The 24055-nt window shown below is 35.6% G+C and overlaps 1 long non-coding RNA gene across 1 annotated transcript in view; it reads left to right on the top strand.

Moving 5' to 3' along the window:
- LOC137224041 (uncharacterized) overlaps positions 1 to 24055 on the top strand; it is a 103787-nt gene that overhangs the window by 20750 nt on the left and 58982 nt on the right. The window contains exon 2 of the long non-coding RNA XR_010943194.1: positions 1527 to 1636. This is a non-coding gene — a long non-coding RNA (uncharacterized lncRNA). The remainder of the gene's footprint in view (positions 1 to 1526; positions 1637 to 24055) is intronic.

Below are 24055 nucleotides of genomic sequence, written 5' to 3'. Positions count from 1 at the left end.
CTGTTGGCCAGTTGTATGTCTTCTTTGAAAAAATGCCTGTTAAGATCCTCTGACCATTTTTGGATTGGTTGCTTTTTTACTGTAGGTTACCTTTTTATTTTGTTGATGGTTTCCTTTGCTGTGCAGAAGCTTTTTAGTTTGATGTAATCCTACTTGTTTACTTTTGCTTTTGTTGCCTTTGCTTTTGGTGTCAAATGAAAATAAATCATCACCAAGACTGATGTCAAGGAGCTCACTGCCTTTGTTTTCTTCTAGGAGTTTTATGGTTTCAGGTCTTTAATCCATTTGAGTTAATTGTTGTGTATGGTGTAAGACAGTGGTCCAGTTTCATTCTTTTGTATGTGGCTGTCCAATTTTCCCAATACTATTTATTGAAGAGACTGTCTGTAAGTTAATTTACTGTATGTATGTAGGTTTATTTCTGGGTTCTGTCTTCTGTTCCATTGATCTATGTGTCTGTTTTTATGCCAATACCTACTGTTTTGATTACTATAACTATGTAATATAGTTTGAAGTCAAGGAATGTGATGCCTCCAGCTGTGTTCTTCTTTTCAAGATTGCTTTGGCTATTTGGAATCAAGAAGATATCATTTTAAATGAAAACTCTGATCTTAGTCTGTAAAGTGGTTTAGAACCATCATGCTGACAGGGAAAATAATCCTGGCTCAGGATTCCTTTCTGTTAGTCATTATCTGCAGAGAAAATTCTCAGACAAATTTCAAACATCTTTAAATTGATGGGGTGACTCATCAGGAAGATCAAGAAAATGCTAGAGCAGTATTAATGGGCATTTGACAAGAACTTCTTAAATTTAAGAACATGGGGTGATATGTGTATAATTTCTAAAATAACAACTGTCTGAATGATACCCACTAGTGGTTATTTTGACAGCTCTTTCTTCCCCAACCTTGTGAGACTTAACAACATTTTTATTAAAGATTTTGATGAGAATGATAAAGGCTAATCAAATGTGCCATCACTATGACTCTAGGGTAGAGAGTATATTATATGATAAAATTAGGATCCAAAATATCTTCTAAAAGCTTGAGTAATGAGCTAAATAAACCAAATATAATTTAAATGGGATAGTTATAGGTCTTACTGGCATAGAAATAAGGTTTTATATTTGAGTTCCTCAAAACAATAACCAACTGCAGAACTATAAGATAGAAAAGTGGCATAAAAGGTTTTATATTTGAGTTCCTCAAAACAATAACCAACTGCAGAACTATAAGATAGAAAAGTGGCATAAAAGTAACATATGTATCCTAAATATTCTCAAATATTACTGCCAGTCTTCTGGGGTTACCCTTTTGTTTAACAGTCAAATAAAATTAGTCTATACTCTATTGTTTAACTTCAGGAAATCCAAGGATTTTGGCATGGGGAGGGAGGTGGGGGTTGGGGAGCTTACATTCTCCTTATTATCTTCAATAAATTCGTGCTCTGAACTTGTGCTTTTTGCTCAGTTTTTTTAGTGAATTCTCTGTTTTTCCTATTTCTTTTTCTTTCTTTCCATTTTCAAGAGAAGGAGGGGATACAAGTCCTGACTGAGATACCAAGTTGTCTGGATTCCTTCTGGTCCCTGATGTGGAGCATCTGGTTGATTTTGCTCTTTGGACTGGAAACTGTTGAGGTATGTGTCTGTTTTTGTGCCCGCACCATACAGTTTTGAATACTGTAGATTTGTAGTATAGTTTAAAGTCAGGGCGTGTGATACCTCCAGCTTATTCTTCTTTCTTAAGATTGTTTTGGCTATTCGGGGTTGTGTTTCTGTACAAATTTTAAGATTATTTGTTCTAATACCATGAAAAATGTCACTGGTATTTTGATAGGAATTGCATTGAATCTGTAGATTACTTTGGGGATTATGGCCATTTTAATAATATTAATTCTTCCAATCCATGAACACGATATATCTTTAAATTTGTCTGTGTCATCTTCAGTTTCTTGCCATTTGTGACAACATGGGTAGACCTAGAGGGTATTATGTGATAAGTGAATTAAGTCAGATAGAGAAAGACAAATACTGTATGATTTCACTTATTTGTGGAATCTAGAAAACAAGATAAATGAACAGACATAACAAGACAGAAACAGAGTCACAGATACAGAGAACAAACAGGTGGTTGCCAGAGGGGAGGAGGATAGGAGAAGATGAGTGAAATAGGTGAGGGAGATTAAGAGGTACAAATTTACAGTTACAATATAAATAAGCCACAGGAATGTAATGTACAGCATGGAAAATATAGTCAATAATAATGTAATATCTTCATATGTTGACAGATGGTAACTAGACTTATCATGGTGATCATTTTGTAATGTATAGGAATATCTAATCACTATGTTGTGCACCAGGAACTAACATAGTATTGTAGGTAGGTCATTTATACTTCAAAATACAAACAAACTTATAGAAAAAGAAATCAAATTGTGGTTACTGTAGACGGGGTAGGAGAAGAGGGAACTGGATGAAGGTGGTCAAAAGGTACAAACTTCCAGTTATGAGATAAATAAGTACTAGGAATATAATGTACAACATGATTAATATAATAAAAGTTGCTATATATTATATATGAAAGTTTTTAAGAGAGTAAATCCTGAGTTCTCATCATAAGAAAAAATATTTTTTTCTTTTCTTTTGTATCTATATGAGATGATGGATGTTCACTAAACTTATGTCATGGTATAAGTCAAATCATTGTGCTGTACACCTTAAACTTATATAGTACTGTATGTCAAATAAAAATCCCAATAAAACTGGAGGAAAAAACCCCACATATAATACTTGGCAGCATTATTCTAAATTTCAGGAGTATTTAGAATAAATGCAGTGATTGATATCCCTGCCCTGATCTGGGCCTCATGTATCTCTTTCCTCAAAGAAAGAGGTGGAGGAAGAGGAAGAGTAGGAAGAAAAAAAAGCAAAGAGAAAGAAGTATAAATATAAATGGTCAAAGTGAAAAAATGCTCAATTTTCCTAACAATTAAATAAGTGAAAATAAAAACAGCAATGAGACAGCACATTTGACTATCATATAGATAAAGATTAAATTGTGATTATATCCACTGCTGGTGAGGGTGTGTAGTGGTAGACCCTTGACCACATAGTTGCTAGAAATAGAAATGTTTATAACTTTTCTAGAGGGAAATTTGATAACTATTAAAGTTTTAAATGTACATATATTTTGAACCAACAATCCAACTTTTAGTAATTTAATCTAAATAAATAATCATACAAGTATGAAATAAAATATATATATAAGGATAAGCACAGTATTATTTGTACTAATGAAATGAAAAATTATCTAAATTTTTTTCAATGTGATTGATTAAATAAAAAATGGTACCTTATGCAAATGAATGCTTATACAGCCATTAAAACTGCTAAGACATGTAGAGGTTTTGCCATAGAAGGAAGACCATCACTATTTAATTTTTTTTAAATTTTTTTTTTAGCTGCATCATGCGACATGTGGGATCTTAGTACCCCAACCAGGGATTGAACCCGTGCCCCCTGCATTGGAAGCACGGAGTCTTAACCACTGGACCTCTAGGGAAGTCCTAGTCCATGACTATTTTAAAGTTAAGAAGCAAAACAAGGTAAAGTACAGTAATTATACTATAGCCCCACTTATTTGAATATATTTTTGATGCCTGAAAGGATATTCTTTGAATTAGCCAAGAACTCCTTTGGTACCAAATCTAGTCAAATTAGTTTATGTAGAAAAGGAGGTTTGTTGAAACGACTGAGGTAGCTCACACTTAAAAACAATTGCTTCCAGAACCAAAGAAGGTTTAGGGAATTCGGAGACTAGAGTGTGGAGCCTGAACACTGCCAGCCTTTTTTTTTACTTTTTCATCTCTTTCTCTCTCTATCTTGTTTTGGCTTCATTCTCTCTTACTGCAGACAGGATTCCTCCATGTTGTGAGAAACATGGCTGCCAGCTACTTCTACAGATACAAATGGTATAACTCTAAAACCAGTGTGGCAAAAGAGATTCCTTTTTCTCAGCTTCCCATTGTGAAAATCTCAGGGCAAGATTCTGATTAGTCTTGTGTCATACGCTCACATTTTTTGACCAAGTAGTGTTAATATGAGGGTGGTATTCTATGATTGGCCAGCCTGTTGTCAGGGGAGTGGACTGCTTCTATAAGAAACAGTAATATGGACATGGCCACTGAGGTAATAGTTATGAACTGCACAGCTAAGCCAGTTGTGTCTGTTGTATACATTAAAATGTTAATTATGGTTATTTCAAGGAGGTGGGATTAGGAAGGAGACTTTTGCTTTATATAATCTATATTTAAAAATTTTTTTTACAGTGAGAATATATTTTATACTGAGCAAAACAAAGTTATTCCAATTTTGAAACAAAAAGATAAGGAATAAGAATTTATTATCAAAGTCTACTGAAAAAGAGATTCAGGGGCACATGGTACATTGTAGAAAAGTATTTGTATAGCCCCAAGGCTATGCATGGCCCCTGGGGTTGGAATTAAAACTAGTGAATGGAAGCTATAGACAGATATTGGCTAAACATAAGAAAAAATGTTCAAAGTCAGAGTTTTCTAAGAATGGAGTGCATTGCCTCAAGAAACATTAAGTTCTCACATAAGTTCAAATATAGGCCAGGTCACTTGGAGAAGGTGATATCATGAGGATAAAATACCAGAATGGTATGTGTACCAGGTAACCTTAAGTTCCTTTTCAACTATAATTCTATGATTTTCTAAAGGGTAGATCTTGTTTTTTAGGTTCCTTTTGTTCATGCACTATAAAAAAGAAAATTTTGACTTTTTTAGGTCATAAAACCTCCTTCACCTAACATGTACATGAAATTAAAAGAAAGATGTTCTTGTTTTAAACTTTGTAGTTTACTCTCCCTTTTCATCTTTGTTACATGTCTAACAACCAAATAAGCAAATTGAGTATTATGTAGCATTACTGTCATCAACTCTTTATCTATAGAGTCATCACCGATATATTTTTGAGAGCTATTTCTTTCTGTCTGCCTGTCTTTCTAATAAGAGAAACTGGATCTCACAGTCTGAATCCTTGAAGCAAGGAAATAGAATCTCAATTTTTTTCAAAGCAGCAATACACCCAGCTAAAATATTATATTTCCAGACTTATTTGCAGCTAGATGTGACCAACTGACTAAGTTCAATGGAAGTGATGTGTGGGACCTCTGGGAAATTTCTCAGTGGGAACTGGTTTGGTTGGGAGAGGACTCATTTGCCTTTTCTGCTGTTTGGAATGTGAATGTGATAGCTAGAGCTCAGCAGTCATCCTGGTTCATGAGGTGACTTTGAGGGTGAAAGCCTTTCACTGAGGATGGTTGAGATGATAGAATTGAGCAGGATGCCTGATGCTTTTTGTGGAGCCACCATAACAGCTCTGTATCCTTACAGGAAAGAACAAGTCCTTGTATGCTTAAACTTTTTTATGTCTGCTTATTGTAGCCCAACTGCAGTTCCTGATAGAATCAATGTTTCTGTTTAGTCATATTTGTGCTCTCCTTTGAAATCGATGCTTGTATTGAGAGTAGGCTTAATTTGTAGGATAAAGAAATGAGAATATGGCAAAAAGAGATTCTGTTCCCTGATAATCACTTAGCTCTTCCAAGGAGTAGTCTTAAACATGAGGGAGAGGGTAACTATGATAACAATAGCTAATATGTGTTGTGTATTTATTCACAACACTGCTGAAAGCACTTTACATGAATTAACTCATTTAGTCTTCACAACCTCCCATGAGGCAGTTATTTACCCATTTTATAGATGGGGAAATTGAGGTACAGAGAAGTTAAGTATCCTTGCCTAAGGACACACAACTGGCAGAGCTGGGCATCTATTTCCAGAGTTCATGCTCTTAACCATGATGTGGCACTTTCTGCAAACAGGGCTCTCACAGGGAGCCTTCTGAAAGCAAATAGTAGTATAATGTGCTTGTCCTAGGACCCAAGTCCATCAGGTACTTCATACTTGCAAAATTAATGATAGTTTCAGTTGTTAATTTGTCAACAAAAGTATCCTACAGAATGTACTATTTCAGTGATTATTATGTGAAGAGTAAAATAATTCAAATGGGTAATGTAGCTTAAATGGCAATAACTTTACATTTTTGTGCCATTTTTTGAATATGGAAAGAAAACTCCCATTATTTTATATAATGTATATGCCTTTTTAAAATTGAGATATAGTTGATTTATAGTGTTGTGTTAGTTTCTGCTGTACAACAAAGTAATTCAGTTATACATATATATATATATTCTTTTTCATATTCTTTTCCATATAATGTATATGTCTTAAAGTATGTTTATTTGAGTCATTTCCCTATCAAATAGCTCTTTTGATTTTCCTTTGCTCTTTTGTTTCAAATGACGTGAATGTTTATTTTTGGTAAAAGTGGTTTTTAAGAACTGATGCTTTTAATTCATGCTATATTTTTGTGGCATCCATACACATTTATCTCTGGTTAATGTTTTCACATGTGAGTTGGATTTAGTTCCCACCCTAAAATATTTAGTTTCCCCAAACTGATATAACTACTTTGTCATAAAATATTATAGCTTACAATAGAGTATCTAGTTAAAACCTAATGTTCAAAGCAATGGAGAGATTCAGAAAAAAGTTGGTTGTGACTTGTCCCTTTGAAGCAGAGTAGATGTGGTAAGTAGGTAGTTGAGTAATGTAATCAAAGGATGTCAGAATGCTGTTAGAGACTCAGTTTGTTTCTGCTCTGGTGAGAGATGGCAACTCAATATTGGGACATGTGCATCATTGAACCTTGGAGATGATACTCCTCAGGGACACCTTTTAAGAAGAACAGGACATGGGTTATTTTATACTTGCTACAATTAGCCATTACTAGGTAAGGTATTTGAGTGCTGGGTTGGTTATTTTCTGTTTTCCCTGCTCCCCTTTCCCAGGTTTATTTTCCACACTTCTACACCCTAGTCTTTTTCCCTGGGGATGGATCCAGATAAACTGCATTTCCTAGACTTTCTTGTCCTCTTGCTTCCAGTTGGTTTGGGCAATGGGAAGCACCAGCAAGGGGTTGAAGGGTAAGAGGAGGGAGAGAGGAGAGATCAGTGTATCCCTTCCTTCTCTCCATCGCTGCCTTGGAGCTGTGTTCTGGCTGTGGCTGCAGTTCTACAAGTACAGGTTTCCATTTCCTCAATTCTTCCATCATTCCAGCTCCAGCCTGTCCCTTCAGGCCTAGAAGTGGTAACAGTCCCAGAGTACTCAACATGCCTATTGAATCTCTTAACTCTTTTCATACATGTGTAGATAGTTTCTTTATTAAAATATCTTCAAACCTCAGCTGAGTGCCCCTTCTGTTTCCTGCTAAGGCTTATACTCTGGGAATGGACTCAGGTCAGTATACACTTTCCTAGTGACAGAAGGAGTGGACACCCTTATTAAAAAAAGAAGCTTCCTGACAGATGACATTAAACTTACAGGTATTTTCTTTTGTAAGGCTTTAAAAAGTCAGAGAATTCTTTTCTTTGAAATGGTTTATGTCTGTCCAATAGTTTAGATTAGAATATCAATGACTGTCATATCTATGCCTGCCCAAATAATTGTTCAACACAGTCCCACTCAGCCATTTCAGTGCCCTTGTGCAGTTTAAAAAAATGTTTAAATACATCTTATCTTTTGCTGTTTTACTTTTTAAAGCCTCTCCCCACTTTTCACCTACTGCATGTTTTTTAACCTGAGTCATCTTAAAAAGAGTATTTGTAGAAGGTATTTCCTTAGGTTTTGTTTATGATTATCTAACCTTGGGAGTTGAGAAAAGAACAAAAGTAAAATTTATTTCAGCTGAGTTCTGGGGATTTTCTTCTGCAGATGTTTTTCTTCCCTTGCAAAATAAAAGCCAGAGACAACTATTGTCCAAAGTTGAAATAGTGAGTATGTTTTGGTTCAAAGTGTACTATAAGTATAAAGATAATTTCATGTGCTTGATGAAGAACCTTTGCTAGAATAGATTAGTTTGGCCTCAGGTATGTGGTGAGTGGCCATTGAGTTGGAAAATGCATTCTTTTCTATTCCAATTAGGAAAGAGAATAAGAAACAGTTCTTATAATGTTTGCTAATATATAAAGCCAATATTAACAGACCTGAAGCTATCAATCAATAATAGTAGGTGATTTTAATACCCCACTTACCTCAACGGGTAGATCAATGCGATCCCTATCAAATTACTAATGACATTTTTTTACAGAACTGGAACAAAAAAATCTTAAAATTTGCATGGGGACACAAAAGACCCTGAAGAGCCAAAGCAATCTTGAGGGAAAAAAATGGAGCTGGAGGAATCAGACTCCCTGACTTCAGACTATACTCCAAAGCTACAGTAATCAAGACAATATGGTAAAGGCACAAAAACAGAAATATAGGTCAATGGAACAGGATAGAAAGCCCAGAGATAAACCACACACCTATTGTCAACTAATCTATGACAAAGGAAGCAAGGATATACAATGGAGAAAAGACAGTCTCTTCAATAGTGGTGCTGGGAAAACTGGACAGCTACATGTAAAAGAATGAAATTAGAACACTCCCTAACACCATACACAAAATAAACTCAAAATGGATTAAAGACCTAAATATAAGATTGGACACTATAAAACTCTTAGAGGAAAACATAGGAAGAACACTCTTTGACATAATCACAGCAAGATCTTTTTGACCCACCTTCTAGAGTAATGGAAATAAAAACAAAAATAAACAAATGGGACCTAATGAAACTTACAAGCTTTTGCAAAGCAAAGGAAACTATAAATGAGACACAAAGACAGCCCTCAGAATGGGAGAAAACATTTGCAAATGAAGCAGCTTACAAAGGATTAATCTCCAAAATGTATAAAGAGCTCATGCAGCTCAATATTAAAAAAGCAAACAACCCAATCCAAAAATGGCAAGAAGACCTTAATAGACATTTCTCCAAAGAAGACATACAGATGGCCAAGAGGCACATGAAAAGCTGCTCAACATCACTAATTACTAGAGAAATGCAAATCAAAAGTACAATGAGGTTTCACCTCCCACCAGTTAGAATGGGCATCATCAGAAAATCTAGTAACAACAAATGCTGGAGAGGGTGTGGAGAAAAGGGGACCCTCTTGCACTGTTGGTGGGAATGTAAATTGATACAGCCACTATGGAGAACAGTATGGAGGGTCCTTAAAAATCTAAAAATAGAATTACCATATGACCCAGCAATCCCACTACTGGGCAAATACCCAGAGAAAACCATAATTCAAAAATACACATGCACCCCAATGTTCATTGCAGCACTGTTTACAGTAGCCAGGACATGGAAGCAACCTAAATGCCCATCGACAGATGAATGGATAAAGAAGTTGTGGTGCATATATACAGTGGACTATTACTCAGCTATAAAATGGAACGAAATTGGGTCATTTGCAGAGACGTGGATGGACCTAGAGACTGTCATACAGAGTGAAGTAAGTCAGAAGGAGAAAAACAAATATCGTATATTAACGCATATGTGTGGAATCTAGAAAAATGGTACAGATGAACCAGTTTGCAAGGCAGAAATAGAGACACAGATGTAGAGAACAAATATATGGATACCGAGGGGGGAAAGCAGTGGGGTGGTGGTGGTGGTGGGATGAATTGAGAGTTTGGGATTGACGTATATACCCTAATATGTATAAAATAGATAATTAATAAGAACTGCTTTATAAAAAAATAAAATAAAATTCAAATGAAAGAAAGAGAAATTAAGAAAACAATCCCATTTATAATTGCATCAGAAAGAATGAAATATCTAGGAATAAATTTAACCAAGGAGGTGAAAGACCTGAATACTGAAAAGTATAAGACATTAATGTAAGAAATTGAAGAAGACACAAATAAACAGAAAAATATTTCCTGGTCATGGATTGGAAGAATTACTATTGTTAAAAGATGCACACTACCCAAAGCAGCCTACAGATTCATTGCAGGTCCTATCAAAATTCTGATGGCACTCTTCACAGAAACAAAACAGATGATCCTAAAATTTGTATGGAACCACCAAAGATCCAGAATAGCCAAAACAACCTTGAGAAAGCAGAACAAAGCTGGAGGAATCATGCTATCTGATTTCAACCTATATTACAAGGCTATAGTAATTAAAACAGTGTGGTATTGCCATAAAAACCATAAACATAGATTAATGGAACAGAATAGAGACCCCAGAAATAAACCCATGCATATATGTTTAATTAATTTATGACAAAGGAGCCAAGAATATCCAATGGGGAAAGGACAGTCTGTTTAATAAATGGAGGTGGGAAAACTGGACAGACACATGCAAAAGAATCAATCTGGACCACTATCTTACACGATATACAAAAATAAACTCAAATTGAATTAAAGACTTAAACCTAAGACCTGAAACCATAAAAATTCTGGAAGTAAACATAGGCAGTAAGCTCCCTGACATAGGTCATGGTGATGATTTTCTGAATCTGACACCAAAAGCAAAGACAACTAAAGCAAAAATAAACAAGTGGAAATACATCAAACTAAAAAGCTTCTGCATATCAAAGGAAACCATCATCAGAATGAAAAAGCAACCTACTGAATGGGAGAAAATATTTGCAAGTTACTTATCTGATAAGTGGTTAATAGTAAAAATATACAAAGAACTCATACAACTTACTAGTAAAAAAAAGAACCTGTTAAAAAAATGGACAGGCTATCTGAAGCAGACGTTTTTCCAATGATGACATACAAATGGCTAGCAGGTAAGTGAAAAGATGTTCAACATTACTAATTATCTGGGAAATGCAAATCAAAACCACAATGAGTTATCACCTCTTACCTATTAGAATGGCTATTATCAAAAGACAAGAAATAACAAGTGTTGGAAAGGATGTAGGGAAAAGGGAACCCTTATGCACTGTTAGTGGGAAATTGGAGTAACCACTATGGAAAACAATATGGAGGGTCCTCAAAAAATTTTTAAAAAGTAAATAGGACCATCATATGATCTGACTATTCCACTGCTGGATATTTATCCAAAGAAAATGAAAACACTAACTCAAAAACATATATGCAACTCGATGTTCATTGCAGTGTTATTTATAATAGCCAAGACATGGAAATCAGTTGTGTCCACTGATGGATAGATGGATAAAGAAACTGTGATTGTGCACACGTGCGTGTGCGCGCGCGCACACACACACACACACACTCACAAATATATATGATGGAATATTATTCAGCCATAGATAGAATGAAATCTTGCCATTTGGGACATCATGGATAAACCTTGAGGGTATTATGCTGAGTGAAATAAGTCAGAGAAAGGCAAATACCATGTGATCTCTCTTATACATGAAATCTAAACTCCCTCCTCACCCTCCCGCTCCCCTCAAAAACCCAAGCTCATAGATACGGAGAACAGATTGCTGGTTGCCAGAGGTAGGGGATGAAGAGGTGGGACAAATGGGTGAAGTGGTATTAAAAAATAAAACAAAACCACTTCAAGGAAAAAATTAATTTGGAGACCCACAATTATGATTAGTGTTAGATTATGCTATGTTAGAGGGAACCATGTAAGGAGTAAATTTCCCTGGGAAATTAGAGAACAACCATGCACTAATAGCTAGGCTCTGACTGTGAAATCTATGTGTGAAAGAATTTTTTTAAAAGGAAAAACATAAAAGAATCAAGACACACATAGACATCCTTTACATTTTTACAACATTGATATTGTACAATTTCTCTGTAATTCTAATGTCAAATGTATACTGAACACTTAAGATATTTGTTATTGTTTCCAGAAATGTTGTCATGTTTTCTTTGCATTCCCTGGACTGTTCTGTATTTTTAATTTATGTTCAACAGCAAGAAGAATTATTCTGTCTTCTTAAAGTAATTCAGTAACTATATAAATTAATGGGTTTATTTGAGAATTTAAAGCACTAAAATATGAGGAAATTTCCAAAGCAAAGAATAAAACAATAGCATATTGCCAAAAAGAAAAATTGTTGGGAGTTCCCTGGTGGTCTAGTGGTTAGAGTTCCAGGCTTTCACTGCCATGGCCGGGGTTCAATCCCTGGTGGGGGATTTGAGATCCCTCAAGCTGTGCGGCATGGCAAAAAAGAAAAATTGTTTCCTCATTTATAAATTAGGGATGTTAATACCTACTTGGTAGAGTTGTTGTGGTAATTAAATAAGATACTTTTTATAAAAGTCAAAGTCATGTTTGGACTTGAAACATTTCTTTGCTAGTTTCAAGATCTTGAGGTATCTCATGGTAATAATAATTTCAGCAGAGGAAATATTTTTGAGTTTTCTTTTCTTCTGGTAGTTATACACTTGACCTATTTTATTCCTAATCTCAGATGGTCCCTCTTGTGATTAACTGACATATTTTGAATGATAATTGGGTCTGAGTAGTATTAACAAGTGTGATACACACATAGGGGGACTTACATAACACAGAATTAATGACACTTTGACCAGGCGTAATGAGGAACAGAACGAAGAAACATCCATTCAGCCAAAGGAGAAAGGTGATCCAAAATATTTCCTTTTACCCAGGAAAAAAGCCAGAAAAAAATTAAACTGTTTATATTCATATGGAATGGATAATAATATCCATTTATAGGTTTGTCCAGGGCAGTTTTTTTAAAAAATAAATTTATTTAGTTATTTATTTTTTGCTGCATTGGGTCTTTGTTGCTGCATGCAGCTTTCTCTAGTTGCGGCAAGTGGGGGCTACTCTTCCTTGTGGTGCGTGGGCTTCTCATTGCTGTGGCTTCTCTTGTTGCGGAGCGTGGGCTCTAGGCATGCAGGCTTCAGTAGTTGTGGCATGCAGGCTCAGTAGTTGTGGTGCACGGGCTTAGTTGCTCTGCAGCATGTGGGATGTTCCAGACTAGGACTCGAACCCATGTCCCCTGCATTGGCAGGTGGATTCTTAACCACTGAGGCACCAGGGAAGTCCCTAGCCAGGGCCGTTTTAAGTCTCTTGCCTTCTGTCATAATATAGTCTGAGAAGATATGGACCATTCTGACATTCTGAACTATACAACTTTAATTAATTACTTTGATGACATGATGTTGATTGGATTGGATTTGCAAGAAATAGCACAGTGGGGGCATTGATAAGACATGGTGCGGGAATGTGGGAGACAAATTCTATGAAGATTCAAATGCCTGCCACATTTGTAAATATTTTAGAGATCCTTGATCAGTGGTATGCCTGGATATCTCTTCCAAAGTAAAAGACAAATTATTGCATCTTTATATTACGAAGAAAGCACAGTACCTGGTGGGCTCTTGAGTTCTGGAGGCAGCATAATTCTATACCTAAGAATACTTCTCTGGCCCATATACATAAAAGGCTAACAACTTTAATTGGGATCTAGAGTAGGAAAGAGTTCAGCAACAGGTCCAGGCTGTGGTGCAAGCAGCCCTGCCACTTGGGTCATACAATTGGGCAGACTGTATGATGTTAAAGGTATTGGTGAGAAAAGATGCTGCATGGAGTTTGTGGCAGGCCCCAGTGGGCAAATCATAATGTAAGCCCTTTGAGTTCTGGAGCAAGGCCATGCCATTTTCAGTGGAGAATTATGTGCCTTTTGATATGCGCAGGTCCCTGGTGGAGGCAGGATGCCGGGCCATGGAGCATCAAGTGACTTTCTGTCTAGTACTGAGTCCTGTCAGACTCCCCAAATGATAAGGTCAGACAGGCCCAGCAACAGTACATTGCAAGATGGAAGTGGTACATTTAGGAGTAAGTATAAGCATGACCAGATGGCATAAACATGCTTCATGAGTCGGTATCATAGACCCCCCCATGGCATAGTGATATCAGTGCCCTTCCCTCATCTCATGCCTATGATTCTTTGGGGATTCTCTATGACTACCTGAAGGGTAACTAAAAAACTCAAGCTTGGTTTATGGATAAGTCAGTTCAGTATGTAGATGAAAGTAAAAAATAGCCTCACTTAAAGGTCATGCTGAAAGATACATGGTCCTGGGAACCATTGTCTACTCTATGCTTTGCACAAATACATTTCTACCTGTCTCACTGGCACGTTTTTTTTTTTCCTTCGTAACCATAGCTCCTGCCTCATTATATTTTAAAACTATTAGCCTTTCAAATAGTTTTATGGAATCCACTTACTTGCCTCTTTTAAGAATTATCACCCATAACTTTGTCAAGTTTTTTCATTTTTAGAGAGAAGGAACCTTATTCAACATGTAGAATAGTTACACTTTTGACCCAAGAACTGTACATCATTGCCACAGCTCATGATCCTACGAGTGTAATTTGTTTCTTGAGATGTGAGTTAGTTTCATAAGACTTGGCTACTTCAGGGTTTTATCTCTATGGTGATTAAAGGAGTAATATTAAACTCAAACCAAGAAATACTTATTAAACATGATATCTGTTAAGAAAAAAAGAATTATTTAGGGTATGTTTTGATGGTAAAAGGAAGTGATTTCTCAAAAGACAAAATCAGTTGGCACTTTATGTTCAGACTTTCATTCACAAAAAGATAAGTGCAGAAAGAAAAAAATGGAGACTACTTACAGAAAAACTGGGCCTTAAAACCAGATAGAAACCTGGGAGCATAAATCTACTTATATTCTTGGCTCTTCTACATGAGGACTGTGGAAGAAATGCTGGTAACTGCTTAAACAAGTATGTGTCTTTTCTATTGTTGATTATTTCCTGGAATTTTCTTTCAAGCCTGACTTAAAAATACTGTAATATACATAATGTTATCTTATAAAGCAGATCCTGTTTGATCAAAGGATAGTTTGAGACTTATGTTGCTGATGATGATGCTCATCATCATTATTTTGCTCTACCACAGAGCATTTTCCCCCTATAAATCTATGCAAACAAATATATGAAGGAAGTTTCTCACAAAAGATGTAAAATGAACAATTCACCTGAAACCAAGAGTTTACCAGAACTCAGAAGCAACACTAGAATTTAACAGGTTTCCACTAGATGGCAAGCATTCTCCTTCAATTTCTCAGTTTCATCAAGCTAAAAAATTGCTGCTATTTCAAATCTAGTCTTTGCACAAGACAGAGGCACTTGTATCAAAAAATGACAAAGACCCTGATTCACAAATTTAGTCAAATGTAGAATCAACTTATTCAAACTGAAATGGAAAATATGTTGTGATGTTTAAATGTTTTGTTTGGAGAATATATATTCATTCATTCATTTGACAAACATTAAATGCCTCGTATGTATCTTTCATACTTTGTTTCATTTACTTCCCCCTACCCCAGCAATGAGATTAGGTGTTTTTATTAGTCTCATTTTAGAGACTGGGAAACTGAGGCTTAGAGAGATTAAGCAATTATTAGCCCAAGATAAATTGTCTAGGATTAAGCCTAGACAGTTTGATCCAGAGCCTATTCTCCTAACCACTACATCTTTTTGTTTTTGTTTGAAGTATAGTTGATTTACAGTGTTTCAGGTGTGCAGCAAAGTGATTCAGTTATATATATACATGTCCATATATATGCATATATATGTATATATATAGAATATATATATATTCTTTTTCAGATTCTTTTCTATTATAGTTCCCTGTGCTATACAGTAGGTCCTTATTTATCTATTTTATATATAGTAGCATGTATCTGTTAATCCCAAAGTCCTAATTTGTCCCTCTCTCACCCTCCCCCTTTCCCCTTTGGTAACCATTAGTTTGTTTTCTATGTCTGTGAGTCCATTTCTGTTTTGTAAATAAGTTCATTTCTATCATTTTTTTAGATTCCACATATAAGTGATATCATATATTTGTATGACTTCACTTAGTATGATAATCTCTAGGACCATCCATGTTCCTGCAAATGACATTATTTTGTTATTTTTTATGGCTGAGTAATATTCCATTTGTGTGTGTGAGTGTGTGTGTGTGTGTGTATATATATATATATATATATATATATATATATATACACCATATTTTCTTTATCCATTCATCTGTCAATGGACATTTAGGTTGTTTCTGAAAAAAAAAGAAAAAAAAAAAAAAAGCTCCACCAAGGTCTCATCAAAATAGAGGACCCAGGAATGGAGACACACACCTAGTGCCTGGCAGTGTACTAGGTACTGGGGTTACAAAGATGAGTAAAGCATTTCTGTGCTCAAGGAACTTATTAGCCTAGTGGAAGAAAAGAAGATGTCAATAAATTCAAGTACAACATATTAAGTGCTGCTACACTGGTAGAACAGAGGAAAGAGTTATCCACTGAAATCTGAGACGTGGAGGATGAGCACCCAGAAGGTTAGAGGAAAGCAAGAGCAATGACTTTTTGAGGAAGGGGGAACAGTATAAAGGCTCAGTGATTTGAGTTGGCAGTGTGGAATTCCTGTGTGGTGGGGCATGTGGAAGTGGCAGGATATGGGCCTGGAAAGTCATGAGCCTCTCATGAAGGGATCTGTGTAGTTGCTAAGTGGTTTGGACCACTGAAGAGTTTAATCTGGGAAATAATTTTTTTTGCACTAAAAAAATCACTCTGGCAATAGTATAGAGAAGAATTAAAGACGTTTGTACAAAATCCTGAAGTGGTCAATTATTTGAGGTTGTTTAGGAGCAGTTTTTCCCAGAGACTGGGACACAGGGTTCTCCCTACAACATACAGGCAGGATGAGGCAGAACACAAAAGGGAGGGATGTTAGTAAGACCTACCTCATAATTTTCTATCCCACCATAATTTCCACAAAAATCTGCATAAAAATTCTGCTTCCTATTTCAAATGAAACTTTGCATTTGACAGTATGATTTTCTTCTTGCCTTTGTCTTTGATGTGATTCTTTGATTTCAGTATAGCTGCTTCATTTGATCTTATTTAGTAGCATCCTTTGCGACTTACAAGTACTAAGCACACTGAATGTTACATCCATCAGATTTGTTTTCCCTGGTCAACTACTATTTTCATGTAACCCTCATTCTTGTCACTACAATCAGTTATTCATTATTTGACAACTTCCTAAAAATTTTTATTCCAGTTAATTTAAAAAGAATGCAGGACTCAACAACACATTTATTATTAATGTGTTCCAGTTATAATATTTAAATGGGAGTATCGGGTTCTGGTTGTGGGAGATCAGAGCTAGAAGAGACTTTTAAAGTCTACTGTGACAGTGTTTCTGAAACTTTAATGTGCATAGTAATCACCTGGGCATCTGTTTAAGATGTGGATTCTGATTCAGGAGGTAGGGGTGGGGTCCAAGATTCTGCATTTTTAACAAGCTTCTAGCTGAAGCCACTGGTTGAAGCCATTTGCTACTGGTCTACAAATCACACTTTGAGTAGTAAGGTGCTGTGATACAGGTAAAAATACCCAAATATCTTATTCCTGTAATTATATAATGAATATTTACAATTAAAAATTTTTCTATTTGATCATACCTTGCAGATGAGCCATGAATCCAACAGGTAGCTCCGGAAATGTTACTGATATAGTATGCCATTTAAATTAAAAATGAACCATTTTCTTCTGAGTATTGTGTTCGCTTTATAAGTTACACTAAAGTTAATTTTACTGAGTGATTTCTTTTTTTCCTCCCACAATGTCTTGAGATGATGTCACTTTCTGGCAGCTGAGGCTGTCTTTTTTGGGGGTCAGTCCCAATCACTTATTAGGCCCATGTAGTTACATACTTTCCTAAGGTAAAGAGAAACCTTTTACTGAGCTATAGTTGTCTCAGGGTACCTACAAATAAACATTCATTGTGATGTAAAAATAAAGCCTGATATTATGTGATTTCATCCATATGAAATTCATTTGAAAGGAAGAAAACCACTTGAACTGTACAGTAATATTTTAAGTTCAGGTTTAATTTATATTCAATTCTTACCACAGTCTGGCAAACAGAAGATAGCTAAAGTAGAAATAATTATTGGCAAACATTTTGTTACCCAAGTAGGTAGCTTGCACTTTAAATATAGCTTTAGAGTCTTTTTTGGAACCCATTTTTTGACATGCTTTAATTTAGCATAATTTTAGCACATTTTTGTCATCTCTGATAAGAGGGTTTGTTTTGTCTGGAAAAGAGACACCCTGGTTTTCTTTTCCCCCATGCATCTCACAGACAGCCTTTGAGTAATGGAAATGAAATTGTGTGGTAGACTCCTCACCTGGCTCATGAATGTGGTGTTCTTCGTTTGCCATTTGTGCCTTTTGTCACACTGAAAAAGGCATCAGAAAAGTGCAGAGTACAGAGTTTCTCCTGAAAGTGTCATGCTGCCCCCTCTCTGTTGACATGTATTAAAATTCAGGCAATGGGAGACACTCTATGATGTAAAGGAGTATTATTTTGGCCTTACAAGATTTTATTTTGTTTCTGAACATCTGCAACTCCCTCAAGATTATGCTTCGCACTAAAAATAAAACAAGTATAGCTTGTGATTCACCTCGTTTTCACTGAGTCAGGGTTGTAGATTGTAGGGAAGATTCAGTGACTAAGAGAGTTGTAAAAATGGAAATAAAATTGCTGAATCCAAAATGAATTTAGACGATGATCATAGCAACCTGTGTATGCCACGAACCAAGCCTAGTATCTGAAAGCTCTTCTTCCAGATTTTACATGAGGAAATCATTTTAATGTTGTATTGTTATAGCCGGAATGATTACCTGGAACCCTTAGGGATTTTTTGTGTGGAGCTGCTCACCACAGATGTTAGCATGAGAAATAACATGCATTAGAGTTTATGTTTAAAAAAAATCATTAGGTGATATCTCCCCCAAATCAGTTTCACTCATGGCAATACTTTTAATAAATCTTCAGCACAATTCAACTACCATTGTGAAAAGAAGGATCAGCAACATTGGCAAGGATGATATTAGCTAGTATAGGCTTATGAATAGACAGACAACTAAAATAGAACTCTCCCAGTAGAAAACTTTCTCCTCCAACTCTAAAATTTCATCATTAATAATTAATTTCTATTGGCCTTGTAGGCTTTTGGTTTTTTAAAGGTTTTATACTAAAATACAAACATGCTTTCAAGGCATGGTACATTAAAAACACAGAGATTGGATTTGTAACTGACTTGAAGGCTGTGCTCAAATAGTGCCTAAGGTATATCTCTGGTAATGTGCCTTTTAAAATGTTAGATTCAATATTTTAGAATTATTTTATTAAAATGACATACTCATTAAACTGGCAAATGATGAAGCTGGGAGACAGCTAATATGTCAAAAGATAGAATTAAAGTCTAAATGATCCTGACTAGCTGGAATGGGAGATGGAAGGTTAAGTCTAAGAAAATGAAATTTCCTAACACTCAATGTAAAGTGCTGCACTTAAGCGAAAAAAAGGACAACAAAAAACCCTGTGCATAATATAGTACGTTAGGGGTGTTGTTGACAGTAAGCTTAAAATAAGTTGACAGTGTAATGTAGTTGCAGAAAAACAAAACAAAACAAACTAGTAATCATTGGTCCTATCACAAGGAAATAATACCCTCCCTACCTTGTAAATTGCTCACATCTGGTGGATTGTATTTAGTTCTGGGTGTCATATTTTGAAAATGACTTTGACAAACAGGAGTATATTGAGAGAAGTGTGAGCTAAAACTACATCATACAAGGTATAGTTGAGGGAATGAAAAATGTACATAACGCAGGAGAAAAACTTAGATGGACTTGATTCTACCTTTACGTAGCTGAAAGACTGTCATGTAGAAGAATTAAATTTATTTTGGGAAGCCTCAGAGGCAGACCTAGAAGTACAACAGAGTGTTGGAGAGAGGGATACTTTGGTTAAAGAATTATCTGAAAATGGAGGTGTTGCTTTAGGAGAAAGTCTGCCATCACTAAAAATTCAAGTGTTTACACAGAGACTTGTCAACTACTTGTCAGGGATCTTGTGGAAGATATTCTATGTTTAATGCTTTGTACTGTTGTGAATACACATCTTAAAGGAGATTGAGGTGCCAGTCAATAGTGGGACACAAAATAGGGGCTTGGAGTTAGGGAGAAATAGTGCCAGGAGGAGAAAGCACTAAGAGACTGCACCAAGTCCAACTCTCACCTATGCGATTGTTGCCAAGAGTCAGCCTATGTGGCAGGCTGGGGTTGAGGTGAAGGGGAGGGTGATGATGCAGGGTGGTGTAGAATGTCTTCCATTCATTCACTCATTAAACAAAATACCATGTATGAGATCTTAGACTAGGTACCGGCGATGGAGATGAATAAGATGTAATTCCTGCCTATTGGAGCTTATATTCTTATGGGAACAGAAATATAGAAAAATAATTCACAGCACAACATGGTAAGTGCTTTGGCAGTAGATGGTAGGCAGTTGACTAGGGGTCAGCATTTGGGATAGACTGATAAGTGAGTTTATAAACATGCAACAATTCAAACAATTCAAATTGGCAACCAGAAAATCATGATGATGCTGTACTGATTTTTTTGCCAACTAACGCATATACTCAAGAAGGTGTTTTAAGGTCAGTCTGTGGAGAATTTGTAGTAAGAGGATCTTCCCTTAACAACAGTTCATGCAAAACACGAGGGGATTTTATTTGCCTGCAAGCTTAGTGTGAGTTTACAGTGTGATATGGCAGCCAAAAAACCCTATGCTTTTAAAAATGAAACAATAGATGCATTTAAAATGAGAATGATGAGAATAATGGAAGTAACATAAGACCATATCTGACACCTAGAAAGTACTATGATTTAAAAGGGAATATTGATGGTATAAGCAATATCATTTTTCAAATGATATGAAATACAATAGAAGGAACTGAATGGTAGGGTTTTTTTAGCCTGCAAAGGATGATTTATGAGGAACCTAATCTAATATTTTAATGGTACTTAATGTCATGTGGAAGAATGATTAGACTTACATAGTTGTAGCTCTGGAGAATTAACTAGAACAAATAAGAGAAGTTAAAGAGAGGGAAGTTTTGGCTCAGCCCCAAGTATAACTGTCTGATAATTGCAAAGGACTGACTTTTGACCTAGTTAACTCCCTGTGTATGATAGCAGCGATGACATAACTTTTCACTACTCCCTGTATCCACATCCTTTGCCATGTAACTTAGCAGTTCCTCCCACTGTGGGAAGGTTAATCTTCCCTGCCCCCTAACTCTGGGCTGAACCACGTGACTTGCTTGGCCAATGGGATGTTAGCAGACATTACACAGCAGAAGATTGAAATAGGCTTGCACACTGGGTTTGTTTTCTCCTGCACCTTTGCCAGCACCATGAGCACATGCTTGGGCTCGACTGTTGGAGAATGAGATACACATAGGCAGAGTGAGTCATCCTAGTCATCCAGTTGAGGTTTCCTAAATTAGCTGAGGGCCAGCTGACAACCAGACATCTGAGTTGAATACAACTAAGTCCAAGACTGCTCAGACAAGCCCAGACTAAATTGCTGTCCCAGTTGTTTATTGTGAGTTAAATAAATTCTTATAGTTTTAAGTCACTGTATTTTTAGGTGGTTTGTTATGCACTATTATTGTTGTAATAGATAGCTGACACATTCTCTGTTGGTTGGTCTTGTTCAAGAAGGGGATGGCTGGTTGTCTGTCAAGATTACTATAGAAAAGGATACTTGGATTGATTTTAGACTAATAAATTCCAAAGATAGTTCCCTTCTCAGGGATTACAGTGGTAATATCAACATAACAATGAATGAGCAGTTACTACCTGCCAGGCATTGTTTTAAGGGCTTTATGTGTGTTAGTGTTTACTCCTATGACATAGTTACTCTTATTATTTCCATTATACTATTAAGGAAACAAGCACAGATAACAACTAGTAAGCAGTGGACCTAGGATTGAACCTAGGCATCTGGTTCCAGAAATCACACCCTTTATCAGCATGTCGTGCTCACACTGGCCCATGAGCTATGTTCAGTTTTCCTAAAGCCCACTGGAAAGTGGGGTTTATAGCTCCATATATTTACTAAGAGTGGGAAAATTAATCATTTCTCTAAATGCATTTTTTGGATATAGGAAAACTTTCAAACATGAGATATATTAGATAAAATTAAAAAGGGGTCCTTAGTGGCAAAAACGTTGACAACCACTGCTCTAAGCAGCCTTCCAACCTTAAGATTCTATTATTCTTAGATAATATCTATTCTAATGCTAATATACAAGAATTTTCTTCTCTTCAAAATAATAATTTAGTGAAAAGCATTGCATAAAATTTCCTTAGACCACTTTCTTTATAATAAGTACTTCATAGGGCCATTCATGAAGAAAATATAGATTTGTAGGTGATAGTAGAAATGTTCTGCTCATATACCAAAAAAAGATGTTACAACATAAGAAAAATTGAAAAGAAAATGCATATTAGCCAAACTGGGGGTGGTAGCATTGTATTGTAATAAAACCCCTGTATTATACTGGATGTGGCCTTAGAATTAGCAATAACTTTCAGTTGATAAGTTAAACATGGTATGTGAGTTTTTGTTTATGTAGATTTTTGTGGGAACATAGCTTAATCTTTCATGTCTTACTGGATGCTGTAATTAACTGTGCTACTTTAATGGAAACAAAATGCATATTTTGATACATTCTCTGTAGCTGAAGATAAATATTGAACAGGATTCAATTTGAACTGTTGGAAAACATCTTTTTTCTAAATCTAATGAACTTAATATGAGTTTAGCAGATGAGCTCTGTTTTTAAAGTTGTTTTAAAAATTATGTTCTCTTCTGCATTGCTTGCTTTTCTAAAATCATACCTATTTTTAAACTAAAGAAGTTGGCAGTAGGGTGGTAGAATGTGGAGCTTATGGCTGATCTCTTTTGAATGTTTATTTCATTTCTTGAAAAATCACCACTGTTCAAAAACTACCTTAATGCAAGTGATCTCCAGCTTCCCTCACACATTTCAGAAAGGAACACACACATTATTTTTCAATATGTACAACATTTTGACCTAATGTTTATACATATGTATTTATTTTAAAATATAATCGTATATTGTGATGATTTGTCAGTCAGCTGAACCTTCTTGGCAGGTTTTATTGGCAGGTCGAATTGGAATATCCTGGACCAAAGCTGATTTAGTAATTTTCTGCAGATTTGCTCACAGTTGTTTGTTTACATTTGTGGATAGATTTTCCTATTCACACGAAGGTAAACTAAGTGAAGCAAAAACGTTCATCAACAGGAAATATTACCTATATGACAGCACATACTTAGCTATACTGCGGATGGAAACATGGCTATTACCCCATGCTGGACCATTAAGTAGAGAGTATTAATTGATAACTCTTTTTCCCTGAGTCCAGACTTAGATTTGGAGAATCGTATTGATTTTGAAATTATGTAATTAGTTGTTATAATATATTAAAAATACTCTGCTCTTTTATTAAGCAAATATAACCTTTCCTTGGTGTGAAACTATCTTTTATTGGTTATTCTTAATACAATGCTCCAAGCAGATGCTGCCAATTGATGGCAGCTATATATAAGTTCAAACCTATTATATTTATTATCTTGGAGTTACACTGAATTTATGCTGATTACACTTTCATGAAGAACTGGCTTGTCCTCTGGAAGTCGGGTAGAGGACCTGTTGTTTTTGTTGTGAAGGAAACAAATGAGCCAGGAAGCACATTATGGTAATAGTTTTTTATAGCACAGCATTGGGAATTTGGAATATCTTAATGATTTTTAAGTTTTGTAAGAAGTTGTCCTAATATATTAAAAAATACTCCCCCTTTAAAATTAAGCATATGTAATGTTTTCTTGGTTTGAAACAATGCTTCATTGGTTATGAAAGATAGCTTAGTAAGAATTAAATACTAGCCTTCCACATGGATTGAGAAATGTAACCAAAACCTTAAATAGCGCCCTAACGTGTTTTGTAAACCAACGTTGTGTGTAGTCCTGGAAAATACTAATTCATAAAGAATAATAGATGTTAATGCTCTGCTTAGCATTTCAATGTCACAATTAAAAATTCTACAGGATAGTTAATTGAATATTTTATGCTTCTGGAAAGGGCCTTGATCCTCAGAATTGCATACTAATCCTCAAATTCCTTTTATATAACTCAGAATCCCTTTA

The sequence above is a fragment of the Pseudorca crassidens genome, chromosome 1 (genome assembly GCF_039906515.1).
Source record: "Pseudorca crassidens isolate mPseCra1 chromosome 1, mPseCra1.hap1, whole genome shotgun sequence".
In the NCBI taxonomy this organism is placed as follows: Eukaryota; Metazoa; Chordata; class Mammalia; order Artiodactyla; family Delphinidae; genus Pseudorca; species Pseudorca crassidens.
The sequence above is the reverse complement of the archived record's forward strand: the minus strand, read 5'-3'. Positions and strand labels throughout refer to the sequence as shown.